Source organism: Polypterus senegalus, chromosome 5 (assembly GCF_016835505.1).
Source record: "Polypterus senegalus isolate Bchr_013 chromosome 5, ASM1683550v1, whole genome shotgun sequence".
Classification (NCBI taxonomy): Eukaryota; Metazoa; Chordata; class Cladistia; order Polypteriformes; family Polypteridae; genus Polypterus; species Polypterus senegalus.
Window position 1 is genome coordinate 170628991 of NC_053158.1, and position 18795 is coordinate 170647785.

Below are 18795 nucleotides of genomic sequence, written 5' to 3' on the forward strand. Positions count from 1 at the left end.
TATCATCACAGTGCAGCTAATAAGATTATAAAATGCACAATAAAACTACAGTAACTCACATTATTTCATACTTTTCAGCAGCATCTTCATATATATATATATATATATAAATATATATATATATGCCATACTCTTCTACCATTTTTTTAGGCTTCACTTAACAATGATGTCAAATCCTGGAAAAATCCAGTGTTATTTAGTTTGTTATTATTTGTTTATTCATTTGGTTAGTTTGAAATACATTTTATTAATTATTTCACTTAAATTTTGCATCTACATTATTATTTCTAAATAAAGTCAATTATTTTCTGTTTTGTTTCAGTGGTTACTAGGTGGAAAGCCTTTGCAGGTGACCCCTCTGCCACCATTTTAATTAAGTAAACCATCTAGTTAATAAAACAATTAAAAGAATGTGAGGATTTACATTTATTTCTCAAATGTACTTTCATTCTGTCCTTCCCAACCTGCCAATTATTTTGACAGTCTGATTTAAATATTTGCCTATTTTGCAAACAATATGTCTTGGTGCCTTTCCTTTTTCATTCTCTTTAAATAACTGATTTTGTTTCATCATTTATGGTCAGATTTATTTAATCTCAATGGATGAAAGTGGTGCATTTGCTAAAGGCCACAACCATGGAAATAGAAGCTTTTGAAAAATACATTTTTGCTCACTCTATAAACATTGATATTAAAGTAATTAAAACTATACATTTCTATTATTGAATTACATTCACTGCAACAAGTAGCAAAATATGTTCTCTTTCAACATTAAGCATTTGAAATTAAGCCAGACCTTTTCTTAAATATGAGGCAGATCCTTGAGGTCCAGTCAGATAGGCTCTAGGAAAATGTCTGCAGTGAACTGAATTCTATCCATTAATCGATTACCAAACCTGTTTAATCCACTTAAGAGCTCAGCCTGTACATAATTTTATAAAGGCAATATGGACATAGTAAGGAAGGAAATGTTAGATTTGTTGCTTGTTATATACATATATATATATATATATACATATATATATATATATATATATATATATATATATATATATATATATATATATATATATATATATATATATATATATATATATATATATATATATATATATATATATATATATATATATATATATATATATATATATATATATATATATATATATATAAACTTTATAATGAAGTACTCAAAAAATAATCATGCAAAATGTATCACTTTGAAAGTCATTTGATCAAAGAAATGCATTTGGGCTATTATTTCTACTATTGGCCTTATTTTATTTTTTTTTTCAGACTTAAAAAGGTGAAACTATCCAGCTTCAGAATGGCACTCACAGGTCTCAAACCCTCACTTCAGCTTAGACACAGTGGTTTGTTTTTTGGTGGACTCATTCGATGGTCGAGAGTAAGCAGGTTTGTATTTTGAACATTTTCCTGAAACCTGGTCTCACTGCCTCCCTATGATACAATCCCCTTTTCACAGAACTCCTGAAAGTTTGTTTTTTATTCCGTAAATGCTAATTACTTATGGGTCTTGTAAAGGAGTTAAAGGAGCAAGCAATGCAAGTAAGAGACATGCCCTCACATTTCATAAGTCTAACAGGCACTTACATGACTTGAAGCTAAATGATTCAGCCAGTTTGGTGAAGTTAGATGAAGATCAGTCATATTTTTCTATCTTCTAACACCAAAAAGTACTTTTTTTACATGACAGGTTTAAAAAAATTCCGCCTGAAACCATTTTCGTATAAATCTCCAGATAAGTGATATCACTGGTCTAGTATGGAGCTGGTGGAAGTACCTGTCTGGTTTTCAGATCTTCCACCAACTCAGTACTAGACACCAGTCTTTTTTTTTCTGGCGATTTATGCAAAAATGGCTGCATTGTTTCTTTCCACAGTTTTTTTTTTTTGAAGTACCAACTTGGAAAAGTACTTTTTGATATAACATGTCTTTTATCCTTTTAGGTTTGACAGAATAAATAAAAGAATAACAAAAGAGTGTAAAGCACATAATATTTTTTTAAAAACTTGAATTGAAAAATGTGGTTGTAATAAATAGATGTAATAAATAAAGCTTTGCATCAGATGATGGGTGACATCAGTTATTTTAAAATGAGTTCTGCTACTAAAATACAGGGGTACAGGTGAAGACAAGTTAAGGGTGACTTTTGCATAACTACTTTTCCCAAGCAGTATGGCACTTTGGAGACGTTCTGCTCTTAACTCTATGATCATTTGCATAACTTAGTTGCTTAGTAATTTTCACAGAACTGTTATTATGTACCTGACATGCATTAAATACTGACTCAGGTTCCATTAAAAGTATCAAAAATCACATTGTTTAATATATAGCATTGTTAAAAAAATTTTTAACAAATTAACAGTAAGGACTTACTTTCTCCCTTTGAACATACAGTATATTTGACAATTATACATAGAAGTCAAATGCAGCAAAAGTTATCAAGTTTTAGTTTGCTCTGTTTCACAAAAGAGTGTGAATCCAACTATCGTATTTAATGGCCCTTCGATTGGCACTTTTGTGAGTTTTTGTTTTCCGGGCATTCCAAATTTACCTGCTTCTTCCTGCTTGAACACAAGCAGTGCTGACAGAATAAATGCCTGCACTCGATGACCATGCAATCCATCTGTTAATTGGTGTTTAAAGGTTCTTCCTGGATGAGGCACACAGGCTCAAAAACATCTACCCTCACTGCATAATTAATCACTGTCATCATGCCACCGTTGCCGGTCAACTCAAAGTTGTTTAGGGCCTAATACTAAAGCAATTAGGATTAAACCTGTCTTTACAAAAGTGAGGAGAGGGCACACTTATCACATATTCAACTGTCAGACAGTGACCCTCAAATTCTGTAATCACACTTGTCTAATACAAAACATTTACTAGAAGTCTCTTTCAGGGGTGATTTTCTATTTTTTTTTTTTCTTTTTGCAACTAACACATGATAGTTTGAGTTTTTAAACCTGTGCACTGTGAGTGTACATAATTCAGAACAAATGCAGGAACTGATTCAAAGACCTTTTCATTAATAGACAAGTCATTTCTGCTCATTTGTGCCTGATTGATGCTTAGCATGTCTCTTTAATGGTTGTAAGACACTTTCAGAGTTGGTAAAGACAGAAACCTGAGGCAGATGTCACCACTGAATAAGAAGATTTAGTTTTATCAAATCTAAATTGATTTAATCCTGTGTATCTACGTGACCTAAGTTTGTGAGTTGTATTCACAAGTTTCTTTGGAGTGCAAATGATGGTAAATTAGAATTGATAATTACAATAAAAGCCATCTTCATTAGTCAGTCTGCAATATTTTGTTGTACTTGCTTAAAGACTGCATTGGCATCTGCATAGTTCTATAGCAACAATGCATTTTTTAAACTGTAAAAATAAAGTTATTGTAAGTAGGACAATCTGAAAGGGGTGCTTTTCAAAATCAACCGACAGATAAGACCTCATAGAGATTTAGCAAATCCTCTGTTTTAATATACCATTGTTTACATCTTCACAATGACAGTATATTAGTCATGATCATAAAATGAATTATAACATGATCACAAATGAATTATGAAACAAGTCCTTCATGATACTCTATACTACTATCATATGCATTGCTATTTCATGTCTTCAATTTATTGTCTCACTAATATTAGTTTATCCTGTAATAATCTCTCAAACACATTCACTTTATTTTTAGGTACCTCAACAAAGTAAAAATTATTTAAAAGAATAATTTTAATAGTATAATATAAAGACACATTATCTGATTTAATCTAACACAGAACTACATTTTTATGAACATTCTTTTTGATTCTTTATAGAATGTAGATTTTCCATAGTTAAAACCTTCATGTCATTTTTAACTAGCAATCTTCTTTCCGTTGAGGGTGTAACTTGTTGCTTGAACCTGATGGCAACAGACAGGCTCACCTAAGAGCTGCAAGTGCATGTAACTAGCTAGATTCACATAAACAAAATGCTACAATTGAATTTTCTAAACCTGCTTAGTAAAAACAGATTTTGAGGGGAATCAGCTTCACTGATTACTACAGAGTTCAAGGAGCAAGCCACCATGTATCTTATTCATATTGAGGCTAAAAACATTTATCTTTAAGCAGTACAGCATTCCCCATCTAACTACGCTTGTTGTGATGTATTACTCCAATAAAAACTAATTGGCTAAATAGAAGTCTTAAAGACAACTCTGGAATCATTACACAGGACCCTAAAGTGGATGACACATTGATGCATTTCATTTCAATTTACTGTCATTATATCTGAATATAATATAGTGGGGCATTATATTATATAATAGCATAAGAAAGACAATCCATCCATCCATCCATTTTCCAACCCGCTGAATCCGAACACAGGGTCACGGGGGTCTGCTGGAGCCAATCCCAGCCAACACAGGGCACAAGGCAGGAACCAATCCTGGGCAGGGTGCCAACCCACCGCAGAAGAAAGACAATATAAAATAATAATAAATTAATTCATTTTATTAAAAAAAAATACGGGTGGCACGGTGGCGCAGTGGTAGCGCTGCTGCCTCGCAGTTAGGAGACCCGGGTTCGCTTCCCGGGTCCTCCCTGCGTGGAGTTTGCATGTTCTCTGCGTGGGTTTCCTCCGGGCGCTCCGGTTTCCTCCCACAATCCAAAGACATGCCAGTTAGGTGGATTGGTGATTCTAAATTGGCCCTACTGTGTGGTGGGTGTGTTTGTGTGTGTCCTGCGGTGGGTTGGCACCCTGCCCAGGATTGGTTCCTGCCTTGTGCCCTGTATTGGCTGGGATTGGCTCCAGCAGACCCCCGTGACCCTGTATTCGGATTCAGCGGGTTGGAAAATGGATGGATGGAAAAAAAAATACGATATACCCAAGAGACGGCTTGGTAGTGAAGTAGTTATCAGTGCCGCCTTACAGTTCCAGCACCCAGAACTTACAGTATATCCTTCTTCCAATCATTATATTTGTGGATGTTGCATATTCTCATGTGATTACATTAGTTTTTCTCTTTGTGTTCCGTTTTTATCTCCCACACCCACAACAACATATTTGGTTGATTGGTAATTCTAAACAGAATCTATATGAGTGCACCATTGTTTTTTCCTTGTATCTCTAATACTATTGTAATAGGTCATGATGGCCGACAGGATTAATAATGACATAAATATAAAAATTTTATATCTTGTTATGTACAAAAAAGCAAAATCTAGATTCTGATAACTGAAACCTGGTTCATTAATTCTCATTTTTTTTGTACATAGCCATATACAAAGACTGACAAAAGATATCCATTCATCCATTATCCAACCCTCTATATCCTAACTACAGGGTCATGGGGGTCTACTGGAGCCAATCCCAGCCAACACAGGGTGCAAGGCAGGAAACAAACCCCAGGCAGGGCACCAGCCCACTACAGACAAGAAGATATAATGAACTCAATTGTTTTTCATCAAGAAAACATGCTAAAACAAAAAAAAAAACTGCAATTTCAAGTTTACATAATGCATATTTTGCAATTGACATGCAATCCTATCTCAGTATATAGCAGACTCACTGCTCTTTGGTAATTTAGGAGACAATTATTACCTAGATGGAACAGGTGAAACATTTAATCTTATTTTATAAACATCATGAGAATGAAACATTTTATGGAAAAAAATTGTTCATTTTGTATAGTGATCCTTTTGTGTACACGTATTTTAAATGGTTCTGTGAATTTTCAAAAAATATGTATTATACAAGATGAAAATGTGATCAGACAAGGCTGATAAGGAGTTTAAACAGAAGTTTAACTGAATCAATGTATCGAAATGTATTCATTATTAAAAGTATTCATATTATTAAAATGCAGATACTAAAATGGTAAAATACATCTAGTCTGATAAAGTGCTCATTTTTTATCATTTTTACATATTAATCCCGTAATCAACACAACTTCTGAATAGGGGGTTTAAGAGCTTGTATTAGTACATCTATTAGTCTCTATGTAATATTAAAGTCGATATTACATCACTCCCATCTGGGAGTACACCAAACACAGCTGTTAATGGTTTAGGAGTGATTGTGTCACAAAGGCTGTCTGAATGGTATTTAAAGATTATTGTCCAGAATCATATTAATTTGGTAAATGCCCAAAACATGTGGCCAAGTGACACTGGAGTTTGACTGCAATGTTTGCAGGTTGGATCTTGCCCTGGAAACATTTTGGACACTTTTAAATGAGATAGATGTGCTCGATGAAAGATTTTAAGGTTAATAATTGTATTCTTTGTACATATGGAGCTAGAGTGAATTCTGTGCATGGCTGCCTTCCACTCCTTTTCTGAAATGTTAAGTAAGAGATCCTTTTCCCACTGTTCTTTGGGATCTTTAAAAGGAAGGGACTTTAAAATGGTTTTATATATTATAGAAATGCTGTCTGAGTCTCCAAGACTGATCAATCTCTCTTCTGGTATAGAAATAATTGGGAGGTGAGGAAAATTGGGCAGATTTTGTTTAGAAAAGTTTCTAATTCGGAGGTAGTAGAAACATTGTGTTGATGGGAAACTAAATTTAGAGTGTAATTGTTCTTAGGATGCAGACATTATATATAATTCTCTAAATGATTTAATCCCATCAGTTTTCTAAATATTTTAAAATATATGTTTGAGAGAATGGGAAAAGGTGGTTATCATATAGAGGTGCCACAGATAAAATATTCTCTAACTTGAAGTGCTTCCTACATTGGTTCCATATTCTGAATACTGCAGGATTTCATTTCAATTGCAGACCAAGCTAATGTGTGTTCATCTATTTATGCCAGTGTCCAGGTTTTTATAGCTTGTAAGTTTGCCGTCCAGTCATAAAATTGAAAATTAGGTAGAGTCATGCTGCCTTCTGATTTAGATCATTGTAGGGTTATCCTTTGGATGCGTGGATATTTCAAATCCTAAATAAATGAGGTTATGATTGAATCTTCTTTTTCTTCTTTCGGCTGCTCCCATTAGGGGTCGCCACAGCGGATCATCTTCTTCCATATCTTTCTGTCCTTGGCATCTTGCTCTGTTACACCCATCACCTGCATGTCCTCTCTCACCACATCCATAAACCTTTGCTTAGGCTTTCCTCTTTTCCTCTTCTCTGGCAGCTCTATCCTTAGCCTCCTTCTCCCAATATACTCACATGTCCAAACCAACGCAATCTTGCCTCTCTAACTTTGTCTCCCAACCGTCCAACTTGAGCTGACCCTCTAATGTACTCATTTATAATCCTATCCATCCTCATCAAACCCAATGCAAAACTTAGCATCTTTAACTCTGCCACCTCCAGTTTATGACTGAATCTAATTTTTTAAAAAAAAGATCTGTTAATGTATATGGGGATGTTTTGAAATAGAAACAGACATTTAAGTAGGATATTCATCCTGATAGTTTTAATTCTCCTAGCTAAATTAAACAGCAAATTTTTTGTTGAAAAAGAGCTTTGCATTTACTTGTGATGTTTACCCCTAGATATTTTAACTGAACTGCAATGATAAAAGGGAAGGTGTCCAATCTAATGCTGTTTGCTAGAGAATTCACTGGAAAAACAACAGTTTTGTTCAAATTAATTTTGAGTCTAGATGTCTTGAAATTCTGCTAGTACAGTTAGGGCTGCAGGCACTGAATTTTGAGGGTCTGATATATACAATACCATATCATAAGCATATAGTCATATTTTCTGTTCAAGTCCTTCTCTGAAAATCCCTTTTATCTCTGATGTATTTCGAAAGTGAACAGCCAATGGCGATTGCAAAAAGCAGTGATGACAAGGGGCATCCTTGTCTAGTACTGCATTCTAGTTTGAAGTAGCCTGAGATAGTGTTGTTAATACAAACTGAAGCTTCTGGACTGGTATACAGTAGTTTGATCCATACACGTATATTAGGACCAAACCTAAATATATACAAAGTGGTGAATAGATAATCCCATTTAACCATATCAAATGTTTTTCTGCATCCAAAGATAATAAGATTTCTGAAGTGTTGGACTTTATGGGTGAATATGTTACATTAAATAGGTGTTGGAGATTGGAAGCCAAATGTCTACCTTAAATAAATTCAGTTTGAGATATTACTGAAGGGAACATTTTCTCTATGCTTCTAGCTAGGACTTTGGAGAGTATCTTAACATCGTTATTCAGAAGTGAGATTGGTCTGTATGATGCACATTGTAAGTCCTTATTTTTCTTGGGAAAAGCAGTAATTAATTGCTGAAAAGTTTAAGGTAGAATTTTATTGTCTCTGGCTTCTATAAAAGTTGCTAATAAAAGGGAGCTAACGTGATGGAAATTTTTTTATAAAATTTAGCAGGGTAGCAATCAAGACCTGGTGCTTTCCCACTCTGAAGTTAGTTTATAGTGTCTAATAATTCTGATAGTATCAGAGGTTTATCCAATTTCTTTGCACTGAGAGTATCTAGTTGTGGTATCCATAATGTATCAAAAAATGCTTTATATTGTGTCTTGTACTCTTTAAACTGAGTAAAATATAAGGACTTTACTATATAGTAGTCTCTAAATGTGTGCATTATACTTTTATGGCCAATGATTCTATCTCTGTCTGTGTTGATTATTACTTTGGTGTTTTGTAATTCTTATTATTACCGAACAAAGTATTTATTAAGGTCTTATTATACAGTCAAAAGTAATAGATGAACTGAGAGTAGGTATTCCCGGTTAACAAATTTTCTAATGATTTACTCCAGTAAACAAATATTACAGAAAGTTAATTGAAAACAAAGTTAGGTTTATTTCAATGACCATGATTGCACTGACAAAAAACATCAAGTTAGTGTCAATATACATTATCTCTAAATTTATTTTCTGTTTCAAAAACAATGAGATTGCTAAAAAAACTAACATGTAAAAGGTGAAAAAAATAAAAGAAACATTTGCAGACAGGTAAAAATCAAGGAAGACTTTCTCTACTCAGAAAAGTAGGCAAAGGAAATGCTGTGAAAGTAAATTATAAAGCACAGCAGGTGGAAAATAGCTTTGCAGAGATCTATTTTTGCCCCTACTTGCATCACCAATAAAAATCTTGCAATTCTGACAGATTGATCACAGCTGTATTATTTATATATTTTCCTTTGCAACAGTCCTTCCTTGGTGAGGCTTCTGATAATCCCAGCCACATGAGAGTGGAAAAGCTGTGTACTCTAGTGTGAAGTTTTGAATTGTTTCACTATTTATTAAGGAAGATGTCTGAAGGCAACAGAGAGAATCAGCATAAAACCTGAATCAGCAAACACAATTTGAAATGTCAACAGGATCAGTTGCAACACTGATAAATGCTGTAGTTTACCATAATTATTAATAGATTTCAGCATTGAAAATACTTAAGTACTCAAAGGAAGTATATAATCAATATTTCCTCAACACCTAAAGCACCACATTTTATGTGGAATGTATTTACACCCAGAGACACACAGAAAGAATCTGTGAATACTGTACAAATCATCTATTAAGTAGTAGCCTTATGTTCTCATTGTTGGGCATTGCTTGGCAGTGTTTTGCTTTGCTAAGTAAGGCTCTTAACATAGTTTGAGGATAAGAATTAAGCTTAGGAACCTCATGTTAATTCTAATCCCTATATTAAAAATGTAATTCCCAATCACGAACATGTCCTTTCAGATTATGTACCACCTTTCTCCTGATCTTTTAATTATAACTCACAATATTATAATTGTATAAAATGGTCCTGAATTAAAGACAAGTCTATTAAAACAAAATGCATTCTACATTTATTGCAATTGATTGTTGTATATCTGTTTTATATTGGGTATATGCCATATTATTTTAATGAGCTGCACATCATACATGATTGAAAGTTTTCATAAATGTCACCCAGTATTCAGATCCAATTCCTAAACACTGACCTTTAATGGAATGGCTAGGCCAGATTTTGACTTTTTTTTTTGTCTCTCTTTCGAACGACTAAGGCCAGACCAACTGAGGATGCCAGAAAGAGTTGTTTGACAACAGAAAGAAGATTTGCAAGTGCCTTTATAGTTGATTTTTCTTTTGTCTTTAACTTAATCTCAGTAGTTTTTAAATTGAATTTAATTATATATGCACTTTTGCTAAATAATTTGATTTGAAGGTGGAGACTTTTGAAGACTAGGGGGCCCCGCCCCTGCTTGCTTCGCTTGCACACCCCCAGGTTTGGTTTATCGGCTATACAATTTAAAGAGATTGTTATTTTCATGGGAATTGTTACATATGCATTATTTTCACTTTTACTTTAAACCTTTTGTAAAAACAACACTTGTCCTTTATTTCCGGCCCTGAGTGTTGTTAAATGTCTTTCTCACAGGACGTATAACGATGCTATCATTGTGAAGGGAGGTGGTGGCGGCTGAACGCACACTAAAGAGAAGCAGATTGGATCATCTGCTGTTTTGTTGCTGCTGCGTGTTCTGCTTGTCGCGCTGCACATCAATCATTTAAAAGCCTGTACAGTAGCTGTCCTTTTGCCACTTTGTGTCTCTGCCACTCGCGTTGTGGTGGTGGCGGGGGGGTGCTTAATGCATGCTAAGGAGAAGCGGTGCCTGGGCATGGTTAAATCTCTCCCTCGCAGAACGTATAACGTTGCTCAAGTTGTGAAGGGGAGGGGCAGCTGAATGCACGCTAAGGAGAAGCGGTTGGATCATCTGCTGTTTTGTTGCTGCTGCGTGTTCTGCTTGTCGCGCTGCACATTAATCATTTAAAAGCCTGTACAGTAGCTGTCCTTTTGCCACTTTGTGTCTCTGCCACTCGCGTTGTGGTGGTGGCGGGGGGGGCTTAATGCATGCTAAGGAGAAGCGGTGCCTGGGCATGGTTAAATCTCTCCCTCGCAGGATGTATAACGTTGCTCAAGTTGTGAAGGGGAGGGGCAGCTGAATGCATGCTAAGGAGAAGCGGTTGCATCATCTGCTAGCTTGCTGCTGCTGCTGGCGAGCTGCGTGTTCTGCTTGTCGCTTGTCATTGTTTTAAGAGCAGGTAGAATATGAAGTCCGTCTGCCTAAAGTATTCTAACAACTGTTAGGTTAGATGTCTGTGAACTTGTTTTAAATGTTGTCTCACTGCATTGTCTCACGTGATGTTAAAGTGTCTCTCGTGAACATCAAATTGTCTTCCAAGAAGATCACGTCTCATCTCCCCAATCTCCCTCACAAGATTTTTTTTTTTAGAATAGAGAGATTTTTTTTTATGGACTTCATTTGTTTCTTTTTCAGTCAATCATGTTGGTGAGTTCTACTGGAGCATCCTTTACTCTCTGTGTACAGAGTGTACTATGTCACGTTTCTCTTAATAAGATGGCTGCCCATATTTTATCTATTCTGGTTCTTTTTTTTTAATGTGGTCATCACTTGGATACCAGAATCAATTCATGACGCTAGAAGGCTTTGAAAAAAACAAACTGCTACAATGGTACAGTAAAAGGAAGCAGTGCTGTGGTGCTGGGGTGAGCACTTCTCCAGTGGATTGAGGATCCAGGGTCCACTAGTAGTCAGTCACTGTCTGTGCAGCACTGGTATGTTCTTCTTACATCTTGGGTTTTGAATGTCTTGAATGTGAATGTGTTTTCATGAGTGTGTCCTGTAATAAATAAGTGCCCAGACCAGTTAAGTTAAACAGAAATAGGACATATGGAACCCGGTTCTGGGTCTCATGTTTTATCCAGTTTCAGTTCTTATAACAAAAACAGGATCTAGAAAATGTGAATTGTGGCTTTAGTCCTTCATTGTAAAGATAACAAGTGTTACAAAATTATTTAGCAAAATAATTGCATTGCATACACAAAGAATTTAATGTTGAAAAGCTGTACAACTACTCACTTCAAACAATCATGTAGCCTAATAGAGGAAACAATTATCAATTCACATATTATATCTTAATAGTTTGCACCTCCAAATAGAACCCGCTGGACACTAGACTATGATCTCTTTCATTGTGAGATCTCACCCAAATACTACTAAAGAACAGATTTACAAATGTTAAGAAGTTATATGAAAGAACCCAGTGAATAGACACAGATAATGTATTTACAACTACAACTATAAGATGAAAAAGGGTTAATCAGTAGAGAGAAAAAATGGAAATTGCAGAAATCGCTCCTCTTCTTTGGCTCTGACTACGCCATTACACTAATATTCTTCATTGATTCTACGATGTTAAAACTCCATCAACTCCAAACACCTCACTGCATGAATTTCTGGTATTTATGCAACACTCTTAGTATTCCAGCACTAGCTATGGAGGCCTAATTATGTAACATAATTAGTGGGTTCTGTACTGTCATTTAAATATTGCTTGACCTCTTAATTAAACAATCAATATTAAAAAAGCTATACAAACTTAAAACCATTATAATACATTGGAATAATGATTGCATATCTTGCAGTCTAGATTCAGTATAAAGGTACTGAGAAGGTCTTGTTGTCTGAGGTTATTGCTGGGAGGAGACATTATCCAGAGACATTATAGACCAGCTTTCTTCAAGTTTTCTGAATGTTTACGGCTTCTTTTGGATCTTTCATACTTATTCCAGTGTCTTTGTTAATTTAATGTATTCTTTGCCCTTCTTTGTTTTTTTGACTGTTCCTAGCTTTACTGTCTTTTTTCAATAACTTCACAGTGGTCTTAGTTTCGTGATGTTTCTGTGGTCCAGAACCTCTCTATTTGTAATTTTTGCCATCCATGGTATAAGAAGCAGCTATCTCCAGCACCATAATTTAAATGTATCAATTTTTCTTCTGTCTGCTTTCTTCATTATTCAGTTTTTGTACTCGTAACTTGTTATGGGGAACATAATAGCACCAACCATTCTGCACTTGGTTTTGGGGGTGATGTCTTTCCTTTTCCAGATCTTATCTATGCTGATCTTTGCACTTTAACATAGTGTTATTCTCTTTTTTCAATTCCAGGGTCATTGTCTCCACCACAATCGATCTTCGATCCCAGAGATTAAATAGGTTTGATTTCTTCATTGTCAATTTTTATCACAACTTTTCTGTTTCTAGCTGATGTCATAAGCTTAATTTTTTTCGTGTTGAGTTTCAATCCTAAACTTTCATCTTTAACTATAAGGATCCATTGTTTTATATCCTTAACAGTTTCTGTGAGCAGAGTTATGTCTTCTGTGTATCTTAGGTTGTTAATATTTCTGCCGCCAATTTTCACTCCAATTTCTGACTCATCCAAGTTTAATTTTTTAATTATGTTACAGCATATATATAATATAGCAAGGGTGGCCAACTCCAATCCTGGAGAGGCATAGTGGCTACAGGTTTTCATTCTAACCATTTTCTTAATTAGTGACTAGTTTTTGCTGATAAATAAATTTCATTTAATTTATTTTCTGCTTAAGACCCTTTAAATCAAGGCTGAGTAACGTCAGTCCTGGAAGGCTGCGGTGGCTTCAGGTTTTTGTTCCAACCCAGTTGCTTCATGACAAATAATTTATCACAGATGAAGCACTTATTGCTCAAGCAACTTTTTTGTGCTTCATTTTATTTGTCTCGCTTGTTACGATTTTGAACCCTTAATTGCTTATTTTAGTTTTAAATAGCTGTATTCACTGTTTTAACTGCTCCCTATTAGCAATAAGATGCAAATGACAAAGGAGTCAACAATTCTACGTCTAGCTTGTCTCCATTTCCACCCATCTATATTCATCATTTACTATTCAGTTTTATTAAGTACTCAGAAGGAGACGGAAGAGAAAGTGAAGAACTGAAAATTACTCATCTGTGTTCGAATTCAAATCACTAGGATGATTAGGATGATACATGTATCATTAGAAAGGAAAAAATGTATGATTTAAGAATGACCTGACATGGTAGAGTTAAAACACTAACAAGCCATGAAATTAAAGGAGGATTGGCTTCCAATTAAGCAATTGAGTTGTAAAAAGTACATGTAGCCAGGATAGGAGTTGGCCACTCCTGTTGTGTAGAAATTGGGACTGAATATAGTTCTATCACACACATTTTCCAATTTCAAACCAGTTGATATCTCTGTTGTTCTTATAGTTGCTTTTTTGATTTGTGTAGGAGGACTAAATAACTTTAAAAATGGCATACTTGATGGGGGGTCTATGTTTTAGTGGTGAAGACAACACAGTTTCCTGATGTTTCACAAGAAAATGTGTTTTACCTGAATAGGAGTCATTGTCAGAAAGGGGCAACTTTGGTTGGATGGATATGCATAATAAATGGCCAAAACAGCTTTGGAAATTATGATGCCTACAAGCTCAAAATCTCCAACATTTCCATAATCTGGCCATTAATGTTTAAAGATGAGAATGATTATTTCCCTTGCTTAAATTTAGCAGGAGTTCTTTTGGGATTTTGATATATGTCAGCCTCAAGTGTGCTTATGGTGACATTGCATTGTTCAAGTCACCTTCTGGAGTTTCGTATTTTCTGACCTAATATCTCTCTTTTTTTGGTATTCCTTTCTCTCTTTGGAACATGGAACTTGAAGCCAGGGTTCTTGCCACAACTCAGTACTGGGAAGTAATTTTCTATTATTTTCATTTTTGCTGGAAAATGTGTTCTAGGCTACATATTTTATTTAAAAAACTGTTCAGATGTCTCTGTAAAATGTTTGTAACATGGTTTCAGTTGCCTAAAGATGTTAGTAAAGCCATATTTATTACCATATACATTCAACTATCCAGTCCATGTATTTAACTTGGTCACAGTTATGATTTTAAGAACACCAAAAACATTTAATTAAGAATTACATTTTCAAAAGAAATTCACAAGGAAATAATGGCAACAACCTTTCAAATTTTCCATTATATCTAATGTTTAGTAAATATTTTGTCCTTTTTGCTTTCCTGAATTCAATTTCAGTTTACCAGAAGTGGTGTAATATTTGTCCTTAAGACTCAGCATTAAAGCTTTATGGAATAACTTCTTATATGTTTGAAATTGGCTACAAAAATAGTTTTATATTTGTATTTCCCATACAAATATAACTGAACACTTAATGTTCAATCCAAGAATTGATTGAGTTCTCTTACAGCTTTCTGTGATAAAGAAGCCTCAAAAGAGCAATAAAGTATAGCTTTAAATGGACATCAATGTGTACTTATCTGGGCTGCGTTTTATTGGCTACAGGAATAATTTCTCTTTGACTCATTTATGAGAATCCATAAATGGTCAGCATTGATAATAATTTAAAGGATTAAAATGAGGGAACTTATGTAAAACCAAGACAGAACATAAAAACAATAAAAGTAAAATATTAAATTTGTGATTTTCAAATTTCTTTTTTTAACCTTCTGTCATAAATGAAATTTAAAAAGATATGTGCAAAGTTATCCGATTACTCACCTAATCCAAAAGAGGAATGCTGGATTTAAAAATGTGAACATTTAGATTTTTTTCTTAAATGATAGTATACTTTTTAAAAATGAATGAAGGTAAATAAACAGCAATGACATTTTTCTCACACATGTCCTAAAATATTATGTGTTTCTTTTGGTTTTGCCTTACACCTTTTTCTACTCCTGGGCCACATTTGTAAAGTTTGCATAGCACCACATAGAGGCTTGTGGGCACAGAACTTCTCACACAAATGTTGGGATATATAAAAGAAAACCTCGTGCGAAAGTTTAAGTATATTTGTAGAAACTCTGACCCATACATTCATAACATTCCAGAGACACTGGTAAATAACAACACTATTGATCAAATGCATCCAGAAAGGCAAAATGATGACTCACATATGTACTAATTCATAATAATAATTGTTACTTCTCAGGGAACTGGCCAACAGGTCAAGAATATCCTAGCCAATCTTCACTTCATCATGCCCACTGTGCTGGAAGCCATTAGCTGTCTGAGGAGGCGCTACATCCAGTTTTCATACGGTGTTGCTGCACATACATAAAACAACAAATTTTTCCCTACATAAAAAGGCTATCTGGAGTAGTGTCTACTTCTTCTAATGGAATTGGATCACTTTATTGCACTATGGACATCTAGCAAGACTGAAGCTACTTTTGTTAACTGTAAGCTGTTAATTTCCATTAATGCACAAGTCGTGTGTGATGCGAAAATGAGACTGACAAACATCACGGTTCTATGTCCTGGGTCATGCTGGGATTCATTTATTTTTAGACAAACTAGCTTGAACAGACATGACGTTACTGAACGTGGTGGCCTGCTTGTTGGTAAAGTAATTGGCCAAAACATCTGTTTTCCACATAGCTTGTGCTATTCATCGTATAACCAATCGTTTCATTACATGTACCAGGAGTTTATGGCTACACATTTAGACGTTGCCACCTTACGCCTTTTCCAGACTCCCAGAATGCAGAGGAGAGACACTATGATGTTATGCATGATCTTGTGTGCTCAGATGCAGAGCACAGCCAGATAGACTTGAATGCAGGTGGTAGGGTCTCGATGTGTCAGGAGGGAAGCTGCTCTACTAGCATCGTGAGTACATATGTATGAGGTTCATTAGAATTGAGGCACATTTGTGAATGCAAATTTAGAAGATGAATGTGATTTATAAAGGTAAATTGTGTAGAAGTGTGCATTGGGCAGGTTTTTTAGCATGTGCATTTTCACGATCAAATCCACACAAAGTTTTATATATGAAGCCCCTGGTCTTTGCTATCAGTTTTCTTTTGGATGGAACCTCTTTTCCATTCAATGATACAGTTAAGTATGTGACAGTGTATTTTATGAAAAATGTAAATAAAGACATGCTACTATCTGTTTTATTGTCTATTAATATGTGTATTTATGTCGGTGTTCATAGTTTTACTGTAGCTTTATTATATTTATAAATTTGAGTAATGTGAACCTCTCTCTGTGAAGAGTACTAAGCAATAAACCCCTTCATGAAGCTGAAGCAATTTTCCTAATTAACACTGGGCATCTTTTACTTATAAATTACTGCATTAGTTTGAAATTTAGCAATATTTCTAGGTTTTGCACATTTTGGAATTTTGAGTTAGCAGATTTCTTTTTGTTTTGATCTGTTTAATTTTTCTTGAAGACCAATAGTACAAGATCCTACATTGTCTCACTTTATCCTGCTTTATCCTATCCTATCCATTTATCCTTCACAAGTTATCCTATAGCCTATTTCAACAGACTATTTCATGCGATAGTTAATCAGAGTATATATATATATATATATATATATATATATATATATATATATATATATATATATATATATATATATATATATGTGTGTGTGTGTGTAAAGAAAACATATCAATTTACATCACTGGAATCCAGGATCACGTCTCCAGCAGTTTTCAGCCAAATTGTTTCAGGATTAGTGATACGATTTACCATTGTGCCTGTTCATTACATTCAGCTAATGAAGAAAGAAAACAGTTTAACAAAAACATTGTATAAAAGATATCTTTAGTCTTTAGTAAAAAAACTACTAATTTAGCTTTATGCTACCCCAATCCATAAAATAAAGAAATTAATAACAATACAAATTAAAAATATGACAAAGAAATTTTCACTTAACATTACAAGTAACATGAGCACAATTTCTGCTTTATCAAACTAATCTGCCTTTAGCAGAAACTGTCTACAAGGGGGTACCCAAAAATAACCAGGATCTGTTCCTGGGGCACAATCTAGACTTAGTTGCGAGTTTCGCTGCTAGGTGTTGCATACTTACAGTATTCCATGGCAGTCGGCCAAGTAGTGTTGCTCTGTATTGTTTGTATGGCATTCCGTGTCGTTTTTTCTTGGTGCTTATTAAATGTGTTCTGCAAGTTTTGTGATGGGTGATCATAAAGAATAGTGAATCTGCATTAAATTTTGTTTTCTCTTAAAGAAAACAGCTGCTGAAACTGTAGTGATGCTTGAAACTGAAACTACTTTTAAAGAGGAAGCATTAAGTAAAACACAGGTCTATGAGTGGTTTTCGCATTTCAAATGAGGGGAAATGTCACATGAAGACCAACCAAGATCTGGCCGACCTTCCACAATTAGGAATGATGAAAATCTTGAAAAAGTTTTACAGAGATCGTCTGAATTGACTTGTGTGTCTTGGAGTGCATTCCACCTTCCCTACTTCCCTGTTCTTGCTCCTTGTTCCCATATATGAAAAAAGAACTCAAAGGAAAGTGTTTTTGTATTATCGAGGAAGTCAAAGAAAAATCAATACAGGCATCAGATAACATTCTTCTTCGGCAATTCCAAAAATGTTTCCACCAGTGGTGGAAACCGTTGAGATAAGTGCATTCATTCACATGGAGAATACTTTGAAGGAGACTTTGAAGTTTTAGTAATTAAATATTATAAAAATATACATTTTTGTTTCAATTCTGGTTATTTTTGCGTAACCCCCTTGTATACTGGCACATGCTATTTACAAGAAATCTGATGGTCAGGTGACCGTGCAGACAATAATATCAAAACCACTCTCAAGTTCTGAGAGTCCTTAAGATGCCATTATATTCCTTTTACTCAAGAGCAGCTTCTATCCATCCACTTTACCATAAACTCCTGATTTATGGAGTGTTCCTTCTTACAAGATTTCCCATCTTAACAGAGAACTTCTGAAGCTCTATTTAAGTGAGCACTGGGTTATTGGTCTTCTCCTTGACCAAGGCCCTTCTTGACTGGCTATTTAGTTAGGCTGGATGGCCAACTCTAGAAAGAGTCCTGTTGGTTCCATATTTCTTCCATTTGACAATTATAGAGGCTGCTGTGATACTGGGAATACTCAATGCTTAAGAAATTGTTTTATGTCCTTGCACTAATCTATGCCTCAT